Genomic DNA, 19995 nt, shown 5'->3' with positions numbered 1-19995 from the left:
AATAGTATGGGTATTAGGCCTTCAACTGGATAAAACCCAATTATGTTTTCTAAAATTTGGCAGTGAAACCTGAGTAACTCTTCTATTATAAGGAAAAAACACCTCAGCTCTCCACAAAGCGCTGAATTAGCCATCTCTCAAAAAATGGAAGTGAGGACAGGTACATAAATGTGGAAGAATATTTAATAGTTTAATGACCTAGAAGTACATTCATGTGTTCTGAAATGAAAAAGATTATGAGGTAGTATATATAGTTGTAAACTTATAAAATGAATGAATTTATAAGATAAGAAACATACAAAAGATATAAGGCATAAAAAACGTGTACAAAATATGCAAAAGTATTTAAAATAATATATAAAAATTATACAGAAAGTAAGCATTTATTTATTTAGTTTTTATTTTAAGTTCCATGGTACATGTACAGGATGTGCATGTTTGTTACATAGGCAAACATGTGCCATGGTGGTTTGCTGCTCCAGCAACCCATCACCTAGGTATTAAGCCCAGCATGCATTAGCTATTTTCCATCTGCTCTCTCTCCCTCCACCCCCTTCCCCTGACAGACCCTGTGTGTGCTGTTCCCCTCCCTGTGTCCATGTGTTCTCATTGTTCAGCTCCCACTTATCAATGAGAGCATGCAGTGTTTGGTTTTCTGTTCCTGCATTAGTTTGCTGAGGATAATGGCTTCCAGCTCCATCCATGTCCCTCTCCCTCCTTCCACCCTCTACCCTTTGATAGGCCCTGGTGTCTGTTGTTCCCCACTATGCATCCACATGTTCTCATCATTTAGCTCCCAATTATAAGTGAGAACATGCGGTATTTGGGTTTCTGTTTCTACATTAGATGGCTAAGGATAATGGCCTCCAACTCCATCCATGTCCCTGCAAAGGACATGATCTCATTCCTTTCTATGACTGCATAGTATTACATAGTATATGTGTACCACATTTTCTTTATCCAGTCATCATTGATGGGCATTTAGGTTGATTCCGTGTCTTTACTATTGTGAATAGTGCTGCAATGAACATATGCGTGCATGTATCTTTATAATAGAATGATTTATATTCCTTTGGGTATATATCCAGTAATGGGATTGTTGGTCAAATGGTATTTCTGGTTCTAGATCTTTGAGGAATCACCACATTGTCTTCCACAATGGTTGAATGAATTTACATTCCCATCAACAGTGTAAAAGCACTTCTATCTCTCTGTAGCCTGACCAGCATCTGTTGTTTCTTGACTTTTTGATAATTGCCATTCTGACTGGTGTGAGATGGCATCTAGTGGTTTTGATTTGCATCTCTCTAATGATCAGTGATGTTGAGCTTTTTTTCATGTTTGTTGGCTGCATAAATATCTTCTTTTGAGAAGTGTTTATTCATGTCCTTTGCCTACTTTTTAATGGGGTCATTTGTTTTTTCTTGTGAATTTGTTTAAGTTCCTTGTGGACTGTGGTTATTAGATCTTTGTCAGATGGATAGATTGCACAAATTCTCTCCCGTTCCGTAGGTTGTCTGTTTGCTCTGATGATAGTTTCTTTTGCTGTGCAGGAGCTCTTTAGTTGAATTAGATTCCATTAGTCAATTTTTGCTTTTATTGCAATTGGTTTTGATGTTTTCGTTATGAAATCTTTGCTTGAACCTATGTCCTGAATGGTGTTGCCTTCTTCTAGGGTTTTTGTAGTTTTGGGTTTTACATTTATGTCTTCAATCCATCTTGAGTTAGTTTTTGTATTAAGTGTAAGGAAAGGATCTAGTTTCAATTTTCTATATATGGCTATCTCAGTTATCCCAGCATCATTTATTAAATAGGGAATCCTTTCCCCATTGCTTGTTTTTGTCAGGTTTGTCAAAAATGAGGTGGTTGTAGAGGTTTGCTCTTATTTCTAAGTACTCTATTCTGTTCCATTGGTCTATGTGCCTGTTTTTGAGTTTGAAGTTGGGCAGTGTGATGCCTCTAGCTTTGTTCTTTTGCTTGTTTTTTGTTTTTGAGACAGAGTCTTGCTCTGTTGTCCAGGCTGGAATGCAGTAGTGGGATCTTGGCTCATTGCAACCTTCGCCTCCTGGGCTCAAGTGATTCTCATGCCTCAGCCTACCAAGTAGTTGGGACTACAGGTGTGTACCACCCCACCTGGCTAATTTTTGTATTTTTAGTAGAGACAGGGTTTCACCACATTGGCCAGGCTGCTCTCGAACTCCTGGCCTCAAGTGATCCACCTGCCTTGGCCTCCCAAAGTGCTGGGATTATGGGTGTGAGCCACCGCACCCGGAAATGCTTTGTTCTTTTTGCTTAGGGTTGTCTTGGCTATATGGGCTCTTTTTTTGTTCTATATGAATTTTAAAATAGTTTTTCCTAATTCTGTGAAGAATGTCAATGGTAGTTTAATAGGAATAGCATCGAATCTGTAAATTACTTTGGGCAGTATGGCCATTTTAATGATATTAGTTCTTCCTATCCATGAGCATGGAATGATTTTCCATTTGTTTGTGTCCTCTCTGATTTCCTTGAGCAGTGGTTTGTAGTTCTCCTTGAAGAGGTCTTTCACTTCCCTTGTTAGCTGTATTCCTAGGTATTTTATTCTCTTTGTAGCAATTGTGAATAAGAGTTCATTCATGATTTGGCTCTCTGCTTGTCTGCTGTTGGTGTATAGGAATGCTAGTGACTTTTAGACATTGATTTTGTATCCTGAGATTTTGCTGAAGTTGCTTATCAGCTTAAGAAGCTTTTGGGCTGAGACGATGGGGTTTTCTTGATATAGGATCATGTCATCTGCAAACAAGGACAATTTGACTTCCTCTTTTTAAAATTTGAATACCCTTTATTTCTTTCTCTTGCCCTATTGCCCTGCCAGAACTTCCAATACTATGTTGAATAGGAGTGGTGAGAGAGGGCATCCTTGTCTTGTGCTGGTTTTCAAGGAGAATGCTTCCAGCTTTTGCCCATTCAGTATAATGTTGGCTGTGGGTTTGTCATAGACAGCTTTTATTATTTTGAGGTATGTTCTTTTAATACCTAGTTTATTGAGAGTTTTTAACATGAAGGGATGTTGAATTTTGTTGAAGGCTTGTTCTGTGTCTATTGATATAATCATGTGGTTTTTGTCTTTAGTTTGGTTTATGTGATGAATTATCTTTATTGATTTGTATATGTTGAACCAGCCTTGCATCCCAGGGATGAAGCCAGCTTGATCATGGTGGGTAAGCTTTTGATGTGCTTCTGGATTCAGTTTGCCAGTATTTTGTTGGGGACTTTTGCATAGATGTTCATCAAGGATATTGGCCTGAAGGTTTCTTTTTTTGTATTTTCTCTGCCAGGTTTTGGTTATCAAGATGATGCTGGCCTCATAAAATGAGTTAGGGAGGAGTTTCTCCTCTTTGATTGTTTGGAATAGTTTCAGAAGAAATACTACCAGCTCCTCTTTGTACCTCTGGTAGGGTTCAGCTGTGAATCGGTCTGGTCCTGGGTTTGTTTGATTGCTAGGCTATTAATTATTGCCTCAATTTCAGAACTTGTTATTGGTCTATTAAGGGAGTCAATTTCTTTCTGGTTTAGTCTTGGGAGGGTGTATATGTCCAGGAATTTATCCATTTCTTCTAGATTTTCTAAATTTTTTTTGCATAGAGGTGTTTATGGTATTCTCTGATGGTTCTTTGTATTTCTTTGGGGTCAGTGGTGATATTCCCTTTATCATTTTTTATTTTGTCTAGTTGATTCTTCTCTTTTTCTTCTTTATTAGTCTAGCTAGTGGTTCTATCTATTTTATTAATATTTTCAATAAAAGCCAGCTCCTGTATTTGTTGATTTTTTGAAGGGTTTTTTTGCATCTCTATCTCCTTCAGTTCTGCTCTGATCTTGGTTATTTTTGTCTCCTGCTAGCTTTGGGGTTTGTTTGCTCTTTCTTCTCTAGTTCTTTTACTTATGATGTTAGCATGTCAATTTGGGATCTTTCTAGATTTTTGATGTGGTCATTTAATGCTATAAATTTCCCTCTTAACACTGCTTTAGCTGTGTCCCAGAGGTTCTGGTATGTTGTCTCTTTGTTCTCACTAGTTTCAAAGAACTTCTTGGTTTCTTCCTTGATTTCATTATTTACTCAGGAGTCATTCAGGAGCAGGTTGATCAATTTCCATATAGTTGTGTGGTTTTGAGTGAGTTTCTTAATCTTGAGTTCTAATTTGATTTTGCTGTGGTCTGAGAGACTGTTATGATTTCAGCTCTTTTTCATTTGCTGAGGAGTGTTTTACTTCTAATTATGTAATCAATTTTAGAGTAAGTTGCCATGTGGCACCAAGAAGAATGTATATTCTTTTGTTTTGGGGAGGAGAGTTCTATAGATATCTATCAGGTCCACTTGATTCAGAGCTGAGTTCAAGTCCTGAATATCTTTGTTAATTTTCTCTCTCAATGATCTGTCTAATATTGACAGTGGAGTGTTAAAGTCACCCACTGTTATCATGAGGGAGTCTAAGTCTCTTTATAGGTCTTTAAGAACTTGTTTTATGAATCTGGCCAGGCACGCTGGCTCATGCTTGTAATCCCAGCACCTTGTGGGGCTGAGGTGGGTGGATCACTTGAGGTCAGGAGTTCAAGACCAGCCTGGACAACATGGTGAAACCCTGCCTCTACTAAAAATACAAAAATTAGCCAAGTATGGTGGTGCATGCCTCTAATCCCAGCCACTCAGGAGGCTGAGGCAGGAGAATCGCTTGAACCCAGGAGGCAGAGGTTGTAGTGAGCCGAGATCGTGCCACTGCACTCCAGCCTGAGCGATGGAGCGAGACTGTGTCTCAAAAAACACAAAAAACAAAAAACCCCTCAAAACTTGTTTTTTTATGAATTTGGGTGCTCCTGTATTGGGTACATATATATGTTTAGGATAATTAGCTCTTCTTGTGGAATTGAACCCTTTACCATTATGTAATGCCTTTCTTGTCTTGGTTGATCTTTGTTGGTTTGAAGCCTGTTTGTCAGAAACTAGGATTGCAACCCCTGCCTTTTTCTGCCTTCCATTTGCTTGGTAAATTTTCCTTCATCCCTTTATTTTGAGCCTATGTGTATCTTTGCACGTGAGATGTGTCTCTTGAATACAGTGCACAGATGGGTCATGACTCTTTATCCAGCTTGCCATTCTGTGTCTTTTAATTGGGGCATTTAGTCCATTTACATTTAAGGATAGTAGTGTTATGTGTGAATTTGATCCTGTCAAATGATCCTAGCCTCATGATGCTAGCTGGTTATTTTGCAGACTTGTTAATGTAGTTGCTTCATAGTGTCATTGGTTTGTGTACTTCAGTGTGATTTTGTAGTGACTGGTAATGCTTTTTCCTTTCTAAATTTCATGCTTCCTTCAGGAATTCTCGCAAGGCAGGCCTGGTGATGACAAATTCCCTCAGTGTTTCGAAAAGGATTTTATTTTCCTTTGCTTATGCCTGAAAAGGATTTTATTTTCCTTTGCTTATGAAGCTTAGTTTGGCCGTATATGAAATTCTGGGTTGGAAATTCTTTTCTTTAAGAATGTTGAATAATGGCCCCCAATCTCTTCTGGCTTGTAGGGTTTCCACTGAGAGTTCTGCTGTTAGTCTGATGGGCTTCCCTTTGTAGGTTACCTGGCCTTTCTCTCTGGCTTCCCTTAACATTTTTTCCTTCACTTTGACCTTGGAGAATCTGATGATTATGTGTCTTGGGGTTGATCTTCTCCTGGAGCATCCTAGTAGTGTTCTCTGTATTTCCTGAGTTTGAATGTTGGCCTGTCTTGCTAGGTTGGGGGAGTTCTCCTGAATGATATCCTGAAGTATGTTTCCAACTCGGTTCCATTCTTTCCATCTCTTTTAGGTACCCCAATCAGTTATAGGTTTGGTCTTTTTACATAATCTTATAGTTCTCTAAGGTTTTGTTCATTCCTTTTTATTCTTCTCTAATCTTGTCTGCCTGTCTTATTTCAGCAAGATAGTCTTCAAGCTCTGACATTGTTTCTTCTGCTGGTCTATTCGGCTCTTGATACTTGTAGTTGTGCTGTGAAGTTCTCATGTTGTGTTTTTCAGCTCCATCAGGTCATATATGCTCCTCTCTAAACTGATTATTCTGGTTAACAGCTCCTGTAATGTTTTATCATTGTTCTTAGCCTTTTTGCATTGGGTTAGAACATACTTTTTTAGCTCAGTGAAGTTTGTTATTACTCCCCTTCTGAAGCCTACTTCTGTTACTTCATCCATCTCAGCCTCAGCCCAGTTCTGTGCCCTTGCTGGAGAGGTGTTGTGATCATTTGGAAGAGAAGAGACACTCTGACTTTTTCAGTTTTCAGAGTTTTTGAGTTGATTCTTTCTCATCTTCGTGAGCTTATCTACCTTCAATCTTTGAGGCTGCTGACCTTTGGATAGGGTTTTGTGGGGTCTTTTTTGTTGATGATGTTGTTGTTGTTGCTTTCTGTTGGTTTGTTTTTAACAGTCAGGCCCTTCTTCTGTAGGCCTGCTGTGGTTTGCTAGGGGTCCACTCCAGAATATTTCCCTCAGTCCCTCCCACACCTGGATGTGTTACGAGTGGAAGCTGCAGAATAGCAAAGATGGGTGCCTGGTTTTTCCTCTGGGAGCTCTGTCGCAGACGGGCACTGACCTGATGCCAGCTGGAACACTCCTGTATAAGGTGTGTGATGACCCCTGTTGAGGCGTCTCACCCCATCAGGAGGCACAAGATGGGGGATCCTCTTAATGAAGCACTCTGGCTGCCTCTTGGCGAAGTGGGTGTGCTGGGCTGCGAGGAATCCCCTTGGTCCAGACTGCTCGGACTCCATCCAGACTGCCAACAATCTTTAGAGCCAGCAGGCAGGAAAGATTGAGTCTGCTGAACTGCAGAGACTGTGGCCACCCCTCCCCATGGGGTCTCCTTCCCAGGGAGATCAGAGTTTTGTTTGTAAATCCCTGGCTGGGGTTGCTGAAATTCCCACAGGGATGCCCTGCCCAGTAAGAAGGGATGGATCTGGGTCTCACCTAAAGAAGCAGTCTGGCCATGATCTGCCACAGCCACTGTGTGGTGCTGTGGGGAATTCCTCTTGGTCCAAACTGCCCAGTCTCTTTAGCACTGGCAGGGGAAAACAGCTGACTAGGGCCTCAGTGATGGTGGCTGCCCCCGCCCCCCGACAGGAACTCAGTCATCTTAGGTAGCCTTCAGCCTGCTGCCACTGGCCACAACCCAAGAGGCCACTGAAAGTCTGCACAGCTCTGTGTTTGGGACTCAAGGCCTTGGTGATATGGGCTCACGAGGGTATCTCCAGATCCACAGTTGCACAGATCTATGGAAAGAGCATGGTTTCCTGGGCAGGGTAGCACAATCACTTAATGCCTCCCTTGGCTGGGGTTGGGAGTTCCCCTTGCCCTGTGCAGCTCCTGGGTGGGCCATGGCTCCACCCTGCTTTTCCTCACTCTCCATGGTACAACAACTACCTAGTCAGTCCCAGTGAGAGAATCTGGATACCTCAGTTGAAGGTGCAGGATTCATTCGCCATTTTCATTCTGCTCGGTGGGAGCTGCTGACCACAGCTGCTTCTAAGCAACCAAGTAAGCATTTATTTAGCACTAACTGCCAGGATATTCTTGGTGCTTAAGATATACATCAGTGACTGCTTAATACTCTCGTTTTCTTTAAGACCTAGCTCAATGTCATGTGGACCATGTGGACCAAAACCAGAAAGCTTTTGCTGAACTACCAGTGTGGGTGTGGGTGAGGTACTCTCCTGTGAAGTATCCTCTCATATAGTACTCACTGCATGAGTTATGTTCCTGTATACTATAGACATTCATCCTTCTTTCTTTGTTTTAGGTTGAAAATGTCATAAATAAGTCTGTTTGATGAGAAAGAAGAACTAATAGAATGTAAAAGGCTGGAGGGATATAAAAGAAAGATAATTAATGAAATGAGTTTTACAAAAATATTCCTAATTAGAGCCCTTTAAATGGCATATTCCTCATGGGCCCATAAATTATTATATGATTTTAGAAAAGAAATAAATTCCTTCTAAGATGTACTTCAGTTGTAGAAATCAAGAAATACTTGTGGTGTTGCTCTTTTATCTATGAGAAATATTCATACATCCATTAAAGGATGTATCCATATAATGATGTATATATAAAAAATATATATACATCAGTGACTCAAAGATTTTCCCTTGGTGGTGTGCTAAAAGAGACCAGTAAGAAATGTTTCAAAATGTAAGTGCTTTTGACCAAGGGCAAATTACAAATTATTTGTAATTTTTGTTGCCTGTGTGTGTCTTTATTTTCTAAATATTTGTCAATGAAATCTATTACTTTTGCAAACATGGGAAAAGTAAGAAAAAAATATAATATGGTTCAGAAAGTTTTTCACTTACTAAAGGAGAATATAAAAAATTTAGCTCAGAAAGTCACTGTTCTGTTAACTCGAAGTTAATCTCCAATATATTGTTCAATATCCAAGAGTTTTGCTAGATTTCTCTTTTGCCTTGGGACTCCTAAGGGACACAATGCTTGGTAGCCCATAGTTGTTACTACTTTAATCATGCAAATCTAGGACATTAGGGCAGTGAGTTAGTGCATGAATGATTCTTGGGCACCTTAGATCATACTTGCTAGTAAGGTCCTCTTTGTCTCTGCATATGGCTGGCCTGGATGGACACTTACCTTTTGGCTGAAGAATACATCCAATGGAGAGAACCCAAGAGCCAAGCTAAGTGAATCAGTTTCACTAGGACATTAATTTCTAAGATGTAGTCCTTGGAGTTCTGGAGAGCAAAAGATGGTGCATTACTGGAAATTCACTATACTCATTAACATATTTAAGGCTGGAGAAATTCTGGAGCAAAGAACCAAAGGTAATTGCAGACAAAGAAGGGTTTTTAATGGAATGTGACTGGCATCTAGGAACTGGCTGGGGGGTGGATGGCCCCTGAAAAGAAAGACTGGAAACTGAATGGGAGAAAGAGGGGACTGATCTTACTGATCAAGGTGGTTCCTGTACCTTGTATGGGAGTAACATGAAATCTTTAATTCCCCAAATCTAAGTACACTATGTGGTTACAACAGGGGCAATTTTACATTTGTGTGAAGCTTGAAATGGTTTCCTAATTGAATCGGTTGTTGTAGCTTTGAAAAATTGTGTTTAAATGACATTTTTGTAAAATACAAAAATAAATTCCTATTTTTAATCTCAGTAGGAGACTTTTACTTGCAAGAATCTTTATGATTTCTGCTGTGTAAATCCTTTGTGTAAATGTATTTTTATGCATCAGGTTACTTATATTAAAAAACTCCTCTGTTGATTTTCAGTTGATAGGTTTTCTTATAACATTTAGAAAAATGGATGGTACAATTAACCTCCTACTCACTGACTCTGTAAAGAGAAATCATTTGGCTCTATTTTTTTTGTTAATGTCTACAATATGTCCTTTAAAGAAGTCTTATCAAGGGATAGATAGGTGGAGAATCCTAAGCCCTTATTCTGGGGAGTTGAAAGGTTTTAAGGATTTAGAAATTTTTGCTTACAAATACATGTGTTACTTTGCTAATTTAGAGGTATAGCTATTTAGTTCAGAAAACTAAGTATAAGGCCATTATATTGGGGACAAAAATATTTTATTTCTTAGTAGATGGGATCCCTTTACTTTCTTGGTTATGTGTTCCAGCTGTCTTCATTGTGTGGATCTGACTGTGTTTTTAGCTATGTTTTTACACACATGTACCATCTTCTACATGCATTTACTTGGATTTTATTTATATTATATCTGTTAAGAAGCAGATTCATGACATACATCTATGCAGTTGGAATTCAAGGCTGTCCATCAGTTGTTACCCACTGATGTACGTAACAGACTGGGAATGTAACTTGCTTTACAAGTGAAATTGTTATGTCATTGCCATTTGTTCATTACCATCTGTATCACTCTGTCTGATTTGCATGATCTATGTATTAGCCTGCCCTCACACTGCTGTAAAGAACTACTGGAGACTAATTTATAAAGAAAAGAGGTTTAATCAGCTCACAGTTTTGTTGGATGTACAGGCTTCTGCTTCTGGGGAGGCCTTAGGAAACTTACAATCATGGCAGAAGGAAAGGGATCAGGCACATCTTCACATGGCTGGGAAGGGAAAGAGAGAGTGGGAGGAGGTACTACACATGTTTTAGCAAGCAGATCTTGTGAGAACTCTATCATGAGACAGCACTAGGGAGATGGTGCTAAACCATTAGAAACCACACCCATAATCCAACCACTTCCCACCAGGCCCCACCTCCAACACTGGGAATTAAAATTCAGCATGAGATTTGGGTGGGGACACATAGCCAAAGCATATCATTCTGCCCCTGGCTCCTCCCGAATCTCATGTCCTTCTCACATTTCAAAACATGATCATGCCCTCCCAACCATCCCCCAAAGTCCTAACTAATTCCAGCATTAACCAAAAGTCCAGGTCCAAAGTCTCATCTGAGACAAGGCAAGTCCCTTTCACCTATGAGCCTGTAAAATAAAAAACAAGTTAGTTAATTCCAACATACAATGGGAGTACAGGCATTGGGTATATGCCCCCATTCCAAAAGGAAGAAATTGGCCAAAACAGAGGGCCTATAGGCCCCATGCAAGTCTGAAACCAAGCAGGGTAGTCATTAAATCTTAAAGCTGCAAAATAATCTCCTTTGCCTCTGTATCTCACATCCAGGCCACACTGATGCCAGGCATGGACTTCCAAGCTTTGGGCAGCTCCACTCTTGTGGCTCTGCAGGGCTCAGCCCTCATGGCTGCTTTCATAGACTGGCATAGAGTGCCTGCAACTTTTCCAGGTGCATGATGCAAGCTGTTGGTGGATCTACTATTCTGGGGTCTGGAGGAAGGCAGCCCTCCTCTTGCAGCTCCACTAGGCAGTACCCCAGTAGGGACTCTGTGTGGGGGCTCCAACCCTACATTTCCCCTCTGCACTACCCTAGTAGAGGTTCTCCATGAGGGCTTTGCCCCTGCAGCAGACTTCTGTCTGGACATCCAGATGTTTCCATATAATGTCTGAAATGTAGGTGGAAGCCCTCAAGCCTCAACTTTTGACCTTTTGCACCTGCAGGTTTAACACCACATGGAAGCCTTGTTGGCTTCTGGCTTGCACCCTCTGGAGCAGTGGCCTGAGACTTATCTGGACCTTTTTAGTCATGGCTAGAGCTGGAGTGGCTGGGATGCAAGGAGCCATGACCTGATGCTGCCCAGCGCAGTGGTGTCCTAGGCCTGGCCCACAAAAGTATTTTTCCCTCCTAGACCTCCTGGCCTGTGATGGGAGAGACTGCCACAAAGGTCTCTGAAGTGCATTGGAGGCATTTTCCCTGTTGTGTTGGCTATTAACGTTCAGCTCCTCTTTACTTACACAAATTTCTGCAGCTGGCTTGAATTTCTCCTCAGAAAATGGGTTTTTCTTTTCTACCATGTCTTTCCTGTCTTCTTATGAGCCCTGCAAACTGTTCTAACCTCTGCCTGTTACCCAGTTTCAAAGTTGCTTCCACATTTTTGGGTATCTTTATAGCAGTGCCCCGCTTCTCTTATAACAGTTCCCTTCCCTTCCCTCCCCTCCCCTCCTCTCTCCCTCCCCCTCCCCTCCCCTCCCTTCCCTTCCCTTTTTTGTTTTGAGACAGAGTCTTGCTCTGTTGCCCAGACTGGAGTGCAGTGGCACGATCTTGGCTCACTGCGACCTATGCCTCCTGAGTTCAAATGACTCTCCTGCCTCACCGTCCTAAGTAGCTCAGATTATAGGCACACGCCACCATTCCCGGCTAATATTTTTTTTTTTTTTTTTTGTATTTTTATTAAAGACAAGATTTTACAGTGTTGGCCAGGCTGGTCTCGGACTCCTGACCTCAGGTGATCCGACTGCCTCGGCTACCCAAAATGCTGGGATTACAAGGTGTGAGCCACTGCACCCATCCCCTACTTTCTGTATTAGTCTGTTCTTGTACTGCTATAAAGAACTACCTGAGACTGAGTAATTTATACAGAAATGAGGTTCAATTGGCTCAAAGTTATGCAGGCTATACAGGCTTCTGCTTCTGGGGAGGCCTTAGGAAATTTAACAATCATGGTGGAAGGTGAAGGGGTAGCAGGCACATCTTTACATGGTTGACAGGAGAATGGTTGGGGAGATGCTACACACTTTTTAACAAGCAGATCTGGTGAGAACTCTGTCATGAGATTGCACTAGGGGGACGTTGCTAAACTATTAGAAACTACTCCCATGATCCAGTCACCTACCACCAGGCCCCACGTCCAAAATTGTACAATTCAACATGAGATTTGGGTAGGGACACAGAGCCAAACTATATCAACCTGGCTTCCAAATAACATGGACCAGTTATTCATAGCCTGATGAGTTATATATTTACCATTTATTGTGAACAACAAATACCTTTCTAGATGTTATAATGGACTGATTTTTAAAATGGACTGTTACTGCTAAAGAGTAATTTTTAAAAAGTTAAAAGCATATTGCATGCAGACATAAAATGAACGTATATCAAAGGTTCATTCAGTTCAGTTAATGAGGGAATTAACTGAGGCGAATTAAAGGCAAATTTGAGAAACTGAAACCACCCCCAGGAATGCTGAAATAAATGTATCAATATATAACAAAATTGGTTAATATCCATAGAGCAATAAAATGTAATGTTTGGGGTTATCTTTTCTTCCAGGTAGATATCAATCATATCTCTACCGGACAACATTTATTTACATTGCTATGGACAAGAATTATTTGGAATTACTGACAGTGAAATGGAAAGTTAGTCAAAAGTGCATAGCCTTATTGACTTGGATATTCTGGAAACATACCTAGGAATCTCTTTTTCCCATTTCTCAGTCTTGGACAGTTTTTCTGATATTTAAAAACACGCTTTTGGAGCAGTTTTATTCATTGAATACTCACAGTTTCAGACTCTGAGATAAATGCTCTTTTAATTTATGTTAAAGCCTGAATAATAAGAATATTTATATATCCAATATCTTATTTTGTTATCATGCCCCCTGCTCCCCAAAGTGCAGTATTGAAAATGTATGGTTAAGGTTGTAGCATCATTTCTGATCTAAGTATTTCCTCTAATGACTAAATGGATAGCACTCTCTCTGCTTCTTAGTTTTTGTTTTGTTTTGTTCTGTTTTGTTTTTAAGGGAGAGGCAGGGCATTGAGTATAAGTAAATATTTTAAATGAAAAATAGAACAATCAACAGTATGAAAAATTCTAATATTCTGTGTACCTATGCCTAAAATGAGATAGCCTATGAACTGACTCATCTTAAGAATTTTTATAGAAAAATTTGTTAGTTCTAATTATGAATTTAATAGAATGAGAATTCATCATGTGACAGCCAAGGTAGTGAAGAATGTTTTCCACCACTGTCCAAACACTGCCCACAGAGAGGCTTCCTTTGTCTCAGGGTGCCTGTACTGAGATTATAAACCGTGCAAGAGAACTTAGAGAGAGGGTCTAATAAACAGACCTCACCTTATAGGTGAAGAACCAGAATTCCAGAGGAGACAAGTTGAAAATAATAAAACTCCTTTAAAAACAAAACAAACAAAAAACCTGACTTCAGATTTCTTACTAAGTGATGTAAGCTGTTTCCTCTAATTATCTAAAAGAAGGTGGTTTTATCCTTACTAAATATGTCAGTGGTAGGTCTTGACATAAGATTTTAACTTAGGTTGCTATCATAAGCTCTGTCTTTTGGTTGCAAAAACCAGGTCACTCTCACTCAACAAAAGGGTTCAAGATATAGATCTCCTGAGACCTCAGGTTGGGAACTGGCTTCAGTCCAGTACTTGCTTTCTGTGGCAGACTTGGCCCATGATGATTGTCCTGAGCCTAAGTGTTCCTCTTGACCTTTCACCATGACATCTAACTGGCAAGTTCCTTTAGGGTTTCTTGATTCTAGTTCCTGCAGCAGCAAAACTGATTGGCTGAGTTCATCATTTTAGCAAGTAATCAAACCCAAGCCATAGGCTTCTGGCCAGCTTCTGAATGGCTCTCTTTGGGTCAAGTGTTCTTTCGGGTCCAATCAGCTATGGCTGTGTGCTTGTGGAGTTGTGTCAGGTGATATAAGATGGCAATCGAAAGACAACTGGGCCTGAGAATATGGCAGAGTCCCCCAGAAATGGGAGTGGGTGAACAGATTCCCTGAAATATGTCTACTACAAATCTGGTTTGAATAAATTAGTTTATTCTTGGTTAAAAACATTTCCTGTTATCTGCATTGTAATTTGGTTTTATATTTTAGTCTGTTTCTATATTGGAGTAGACGTGAAGTTTTTTATTAGTCCATTTTATTCTTATTTGCTTGCTAAATTTTGCTTCTTTTAGAAACACAGAGACAGGTTTTGAGACTTGGAAAGTTTATTATGATAGCTTGGTTTTGACAATTCATGTTGACTTTTCTTTTGAAGCCATAATGTTCCTTCAAAGTATTTTAAAAGGAAATTAAGAAAGTCTCATTGTTCTATGAATTCCTTTCATTTTCAATAGATATTTATTCTCCATATCTAAAAAGAATCCAGGTTCAAAAGGCAAGGCATTTAGTTTTAAAAATATTTATTAAATTGCTGGATTATGTACTGTATATTTAAGATATGACATAACCCATGCTTGTGGGACTTTCTGACTATTAGGGAGAGAGTATTACTGTTCCAGACAGAGGCTGCTTGGACTACAGTAGATTAAACACAGTGTAGAGAACTATTTTTTTTTTAAGCATTAACAGTTTTAGTTAGTTAAACTAAACATGTTAGTACTACTTTAGTTAAACATGTTGGTAGTGGAATAAGACTGTGTGAAGACAGTTTTAATGGAAATTGTATTATGTTCTAATATAGTGTGGTGGTAATTACCTAATTCCTAATTCATATTTTACTGGATCATATTTCCATTGTTCTTTCTAAGCCAGGTGATGGGAATGGATTAACAGTGTGGGGAGCAGGATAGAGGAAGGACATTACAGGGAACTGCAGGAGCAAATACCTAGCAATGAATAACTCTTCTGAGGTTGGGTAGTAGTCTAGTCTTGAAAATAATGACTAGTGTGGAGAAAAGGGAACCCCTGTGCACTTTTGGTGGGAATGAAAATTAATACAATCATCATGGAAACCAGTATGGAGATTTGTCAGAAAACTGAAAATAGAATTAGCATACAATTCAGTAATCTCACTTCTAAGAATGTATCCAAAGAAATTTGATCTGAATGCAGAAGAGATATGTGCACTCCCATGTTTATTCTGTCCTTATTCACAATAGCTCAGATATGGAAACAACCTAGGAGTCCATTATCAGATGAATGGATAAAGAAAATGTGGCATATACACATTATGCAATACTATTCACCCTTTAAAAAGTAGGGGCAGGATAGAGATAATTCTGTCATTTGCAACAACATGGATGAACCTGGAGGACATTATGTTACTGCATGATCTCACATATATGTAGATTCTTGAAAAGTCAAACTCATAGAAGTAGAGAGTAGAATGGTGGTTACCAGAGGCTGGGATGGTTAAAGAGGAGAGGGGATGGAGAGATAAATTGGAGGAATAAGTTCAAGAAATCTACTGTAAGGAATGATGACTGTAATATTAATAAATAATGCATCATAGATTTCAAAATTGCTATAAGAATAGGTTTTACATGTTTTCACTATAAAAAATAAGTATGTGAGGTGATAGATGTGTTAGCCTGATTTAATCTTTCCACATGGTAAACATATATCAAAATACATCACATTATACTCCATAAATACATACAATTATCTGTCAAATAAAAAGAAAATTAAAAAAGAAAATAATGAATAAATATAGAAAGTAAAGGTGGTCTTGACAATAACTGAGAAGATTGATTTGATTTAATTGGTAACACAAATATAATATGATTTTACTGGGTGCTAACCAATGTCTGTCTTATGTACTGAGAACTCATTAAGCACAGAGATGATGTGACTCTTGCCCTCGAAGAAGCTAGGATTAAATAATGTAGAAGATTATTTTGGTATATCTGTGGGTAAGGATTTAAAAACAAACAAAACTGCTCTCATTTTGTTTGGTTTTAGTAATGCTCTACTGGAGGCAGGGCATTACTGATGTGGCCCTTGATAACAAGTCCTGTGATGTTAGGAAATTATTTCTTCAATTTGTGAATTTCTCAGTGAGAGTTCTAGGAACCTCAGATACTGCTGGGCAATCTGCAAAGGCTAAAATAGGGATTGAGATTTGTATTTGGGGAGGGAGGCATAATTTGAAGATTTAATTTGAATAAACTCTTTGTGTTTAAAAGATCCTTTTTTATATGTCATACACACTAATTCCACCAGTAAACCAGGAAGTGTTTACGTTTCATAGACTTGTTTCAAAGATTCAAATGAGTTACCTAAAAATTTCAGAATTGTGTCTGGCCCCTACCAGGGAAGTGGTTGTGTTGGTTGATGTTGTGCTTTAGCTCGGTGTTATGACTCCCTGGTACCACATAGAAATGTAAATACTGATTTACGTGTTTTTTTTCTCCTTGCTAAACTGAGCTCCTTCAGGGAAGCTGCTCTTTCATCTCTATATAATCCCACCTTCATGCTCAATAAATGTTTGCCGAATGAAGGGATAAAGTACCTCTTCTTTTCTGCAGCATTAAGCAAAGGCACTTGGTCACTCTTTCTGGGAAGGTGAGAGGAGATGTTGTTTGTTTTGAGGTCATGCTTAAAACTGGTTTAGTTTCCAGTCTTTTACCAGTTTTGCTTTGTTCCCATGAACCTATCTCACCATTGCCTGGAGCATAGTTGCTTTCACTCTTTATCATCTTTTTTTAGTAACTACTTCCTTAAGGGCGTGTGGTATATTTCTTGGGAATTTTTATGCCTCATTAAATCCCTGATTCAGCTCCCACATTTTTAGTAGATTGCAATGTGTAAGTCTGTTCTTTCCTTCTAGGTGAACCTGTTATTCTAAACTCCTCTATTCAAATGCGTTTTACAGGAAAAGGGAAACCGGTTTGAGAGGCCAGTTTGGAAGTTGCTGAACTCCCAGGGTAGTTAATGGATGGTCTTTTTTATTTTTTGTTTTCTCTTACATCTCAGCCAGCAGTTTTGAGAGAGGAGCTCTGTAACTTGCCCAAGACAATCATGCTTGGCTGTAAATTGAGGCAAAATTTGAGGAAGGGCTTTACCCTTTGCATTACTCTTTTAATCTAGAAAAGGTAAGAATATAGTGTAGTGAAGGGAAGATTAAGTCTTTCCTTAAGTGTAGTGGAAAGTCCTCCCTTGTGAAGAGAGCTACCAGTGATACCAGCTGCTGGCAGGAAGAAGCTTTGAGGGTGACTGCAGCAAGAGACTTGCAACCTTCACTCACCAAAGCTAGAGACCATGCCTGGGGCTTTTTGACAGCAGCAGGATCCTGTGTGAGAGAGAGTAAAGGTTCTCCTCCAAGCAGAAGAAAGGAAGAAAAGGTTCAGTTAAACTCCGTTTATTGAAAGTTAGATATTAAAGGAAGAAAACACTAACATTGTATAAAGGAAGAAAACACAAACTTTCTACTTTAGATTTTGTATTCTCTTAAGCCAGGCTCTAATTTGCAAAACATGCTGTTTACAAGTAAGAATGAGAAAGTTTTCAGTACTTTTTACTATTCTAATAAAATGCAGTTTTAATGGAGTGCTCTTCCTGGTCTCTCTATATTATTTATTTCTTATTACACACCATCTTTCCCCTGAGAATTGACTACTGAACTCTAATAATAGGGCGTGGGACAGGGCTGCCAAAAACGAAGCATGCCTGCTGCAATTTCCACATCGTGTGTCCATAGCAGACAATGGCAGTTGATTTGGGCACTGTCTTTTGGTGTTGCTTCAGGAAACCACTGCCTGTTGATCAATCAGATTGGCCCCAGAATGAAACCACTGCCCCCCACAATCTAAGAGGAAGTAATAAGTTTTAAAAGGGTTGGCCCTATAAATGTAAACTTGTAAAGTGGGAGCTCGCCAATGCCTTGCAGAATTTTGTGAACTTTAATCTTTTCTTTCCACAGCCTTGGTTCATATGCCCATTCCTTTTTACCCTCTGAACCTTCTCTTACTCCAGTGTGTTTTCCTTGAGAGGAAGTCACCAGTAGTAAACACATAGGAGTTTGAGTATTGCTCTACCAGAATTATTGAATAGGGGAAGAGTACCTTATTCTGTACCACACTCCCCCCACCACCAGTATTCTGAATGTCATTAGGTTAATGTCTACAAAGACTCATGCCATACTTTGCTCCATCCTAAATTGAAAGTTTAGAGCCACAGCCTTTTAAGTATAATTTGGGTAATTTTTTTCCTTAGATGATTTACTGTGTATGGCATGCATTGTTAACTTGCTTACTCATAGAGTCCCAGAAAGAACTTTTTGCATTGTATCTTCATGGCATATGTCCACTGAAAAATCAAGCCTGCAGCTTTTACTATGCATTCCATGTGCTAGATCCCATAAAAGGAAGATCACCAGGGTGCTCTCAGAGGCTTTAGCAGCTATCCTAAAAAGAGTCCCTCTAGACCTTCTCAAGCCACTCACTGACAGAATACTTACTCCATCTCACAGGAGGAAGGAGTGTCAAGATCCTTTACTTGGGAAGATAGCAAAAGCAATTTGAAACTGGAAAATAGTGAATGAATCACTAGATGATTTTTATTGAAAAACAAATTCAAGTATGTTCATCATTAAGGCAGAGCTGTTATGGTCAACACAATAGCCTAAAGGTATCCGACATGTAATTTGGAACCCTTTCCCATTTCCTCAAAGTTTGACCTTGGACAAATTTGCAACCTTGGACAAGTTACAACATAACCTCTGTTATGAGCCTAATGTCTTCATCTGGTTAAGTTGGGGATTCTAAGCCCTTCACCCTCCACCCCTTACCCAACACACACACATAGGGTTCTTGTGGGGTTAAGTGTAAAGGCATATCATGATGTCTGATGATCATTTATTGTCATTGAGATATTACTTTGTGTTTACCAGTGAGGATGTAGGAAGATCTTTTTAGCTACATGTCTTTGATATATTACATATTGCCTTAAAAGGTAGATATTTTATTTTCTTCCTGTCAAATGCCAGAATGGAAAGTGTCCTTTTTCAACTATGTTCCTATTTTGGCCCCTGCTTTTTGAAAGTACTTGTGATAGAAATTAAATATTCATGCAGGTGTGGCATGCCATTTGAAGGTGACACTGTCATGGGTTCTTCAATAATTATCTGGTGGTAATTTGCCCTTTGCATCTGTGGCTATCTCTGAGGGACACTGTTCTTCTGATTTCTCCCGTTACAGTGGGAAAGCACACAGTGCCATAAAACCAGTTAACGTGTCAGAAAATTATCCCTTATGAAATTTAGTTTCTTTTGAAACTTCTTTGATGTACAAAAAGATAACGTGGGCTTACTTTACAAGTGACAAAACTATTTCACTTTCTGGTAATTCAGAAGACTTCTCAGGTCCTGAATAACTTGATTCTTTTCCTTTAAATGATTTATGGGCAGGGACAAAACAGCATATTCTGTATCTAATTATAAGGCTTCATTTTCATGAATCTCTCTCTTTTTGTTGATGGCAAATCTAGCCCTGCATTCAAGCTGTAAAGAGGAATAGCTTTATTTCACCCACTAACTGTTTACATCAGACACCATATTGGTGATTTGAGACTCAGTATTGGTATCTGTCAACTGGGGATAGCAAAACAGGCTTCATAGGAATTGGAAGATTAAGCGAGATCATGCATTAGTAATTTCATCTAGCTTCTAGCACAGACTAGCTTGTTTACTATCTTTATAGGTATTTCTGTACCTATAGAAAGAAGGCCACCGTCCCTCCCCACTCCCTTCTCTCCCCTCTGCTCCTGCCTTCTCCCATCTTATTCCCAGAAGTCCATTCCTCCTGGACAACAGGAAGGCCCTTCCCCTTCTGTTTCTATCATAAACTGCTTCTCTGTCCTTTGGTCTCTGGAGAACT

At 39.4% G+C, this 19995-nt stretch overlaps 1 protein-coding gene across 25 annotated transcripts in view; it reads left to right on the top strand.

Moving 5' to 3' along the window:
* The window catches only part of SGMS1 (sphingomyelin synthase 1), a 350796-nt gene that overhangs the window by 173234 nt on the left and 157567 nt on the right, over positions 1-19995 (top strand). Inside the window, exon 1 of one of the 25 annotated variants that reach the window (XM_054659383.2) lies at positions 8668-8845. The exons of the other annotated variants lie outside the window; for them this stretch is intronic. The gene's annotated coding sequence lies outside the window, so the exon portion shown is untranslated. Of the gene's footprint in view, positions 1-8667; positions 8846-19995 lie in introns of those variants that run through there. 25 annotated transcript variants of the gene reach the window in all.

Source organism: Pan troglodytes, chromosome 8 (assembly GCF_028858775.2).
Source record: "Pan troglodytes isolate AG18354 chromosome 8, NHGRI_mPanTro3-v2.0_pri, whole genome shotgun sequence".
In the NCBI taxonomy this organism is placed as follows: domain Eukaryota; kingdom Metazoa; phylum Chordata; class Mammalia; order Primates; family Hominidae; genus Pan; species Pan troglodytes.
This window is presented reverse-complemented; position numbering and strand designations above follow the sequence as displayed.